General features: G+C 48.2%; 1 protein-coding gene across 1 annotated transcript in view; it reads left to right on the forward strand.

Annotated features, from left to right (window-relative positions):
- FAM117A (family with sequence similarity 117, member A) overlaps window positions 1–1740 on the forward strand; it is a 49242-nt gene that overhangs the window by 37665 nt on the left and 9837 nt on the right. The window lies entirely within an intron of this gene.

Below are 1740 nucleotides of genomic sequence, written 5' to 3' on the forward strand. Positions count from 1 at the left end.
CGCCCCTGTCTTGGCAAGAGCTAGAAGGTGAGCGTGCCAGCTCCTGTGCACACAAGCGCTCAGCATCCTGGGGCAGCACAGACCACCGAAAAGAGGTAGCTACCCACTTTGACTCCCTGCCTAGGGTAGCGGCTTCTTCTTGATCCCCTAGTACCATGTGATGCATCTCCTCCACAGTGGAGTCACACTGCTCACCTCTCCTGTCTTGACCTGGCCTTTTCCTGATGAGATGGCTCCTTCCTAGCTGACTTCCACTCTCCAAGTGGCCAGGTCTTAGGAGCCCAGACCCTTCTGCTAGGAAGGGGCTTGGCCAGAGGCTGCTAGTGCCTTTCAGCAGCAAGCACAGGGCTGGAGCCACCATTGTTCTCGCTTTACTTTGGGGTTGGATCCAGATAAGCAGCTCAGAGACTGGAGGAAGACAGGGAGGGAGTTCCTGGGAATTAGGAGCTCCCAGTCTCATTTACTTCTTAACTATTCATCTTTTTTTTTTTTTTTGGAAGCAGAGTCTCACTGTGTTGGCCGGGCTGGAGTACAGTGGCATGATCTCAGCTCACTGCAACTTCTGCCTCCTGGGTTCAAGCGATTCTCCTGCTTCAGCCTCCCAAGTAGCTTAGATTGCAGGCACCCACCACCACACCCAGCTAATTTTTGTATTTTTTTTTTTTTTTTAGTAGAGACGGGTTTCACCATGTTGGCCAGGGTGGTGCTGAACTCCTGACCTCAGGTGATCTGCCTCCCTCAGCATCCCAAAGTGCTGGGATTACAGGCGTGAGCCACTGTGCCCAGCCCTAGCCTTCTTTTCAAAAGAAGAGAAAAATAATGAAATGTTCCCAAACACTTTTTCCTGGCCCTCCCTCTCCCTCAGGAGTGCTCAAGTCATTGAGGTTAAGGGGAGAAAGCTGTAGGCTGGAATATTCCAGGGGTCCCCATCAGCTCCTCCTGACATGCTCTGTGGCACCTTCTGAGAGGGTCAACTCGATAGGACTCACCCTGCACCCCTTTACAAGAGGAAGTTGCTTCTGCCCTCTGTTGCTGAGAACAATGAGAAAATATGAAGTGAATACGTTGAGAGCTTAAGACGGGGAAATAAAAAATATTTAAACTTTTCAATGGTCAGAGTAAGTTATTTGCACTAAGAATGGGGAGATGTGGTATGAGTGACCCACAATAGCATATCGGAAAGTTCTTTCTTCTTGGATCTAGTCATAAATTTTATGGCTGTGGGCAGCAGATCTACTCTCTGAATTCCATTTAGTGTGGGCTTATATTTAAATAGCTCTTCATCCCCTGAGCATTTAACAGTTGAGGGCAAGAAGGTCCAGAATTGCACATGTGATGGGATAATATTCAAAATTGTTGATGATAATCTGTAATAGTCTCAGGATATGAAAGTCAAGATGAAATCCAGTATTCCCTTCTTGAGTGTCTATCCCTGTTCCTAGTGTAGTCTGCTTTAAACAGGGGAGAATATCCCCATCCTTCTTGGTCTCAGGGCCTTTGAGATGTGAATGTACTCTGAGGAGTGAACTGCCCTTAGCATTCAGAAACATCATCTTCCATTGCTATTTATAGATGGGTAGGGCCGGGCACGATGGCTCATGCCTGTAATCCCAGAACTTTGGGAGGCTGAGGCGGGTGGATCACGAGGTCAGGAGTTCAAGAGCAGCCTGGCCAAGATGGTGAAACCCCATCTCTATTAAAAATACAAAAATTAGCTGGGGGTGGTGGTGGGCACCTGTA

The sequence above is a fragment of the Mandrillus leucophaeus genome, unplaced genomic scaffold, assembly GCF_000951045.1.
Source record: "Mandrillus leucophaeus isolate KB7577 unplaced genomic scaffold, Mleu.le_1.0 Scaffold59, whole genome shotgun sequence".
Classification (NCBI taxonomy): domain Eukaryota; kingdom Metazoa; phylum Chordata; class Mammalia; order Primates; family Cercopithecidae; genus Mandrillus; species Mandrillus leucophaeus.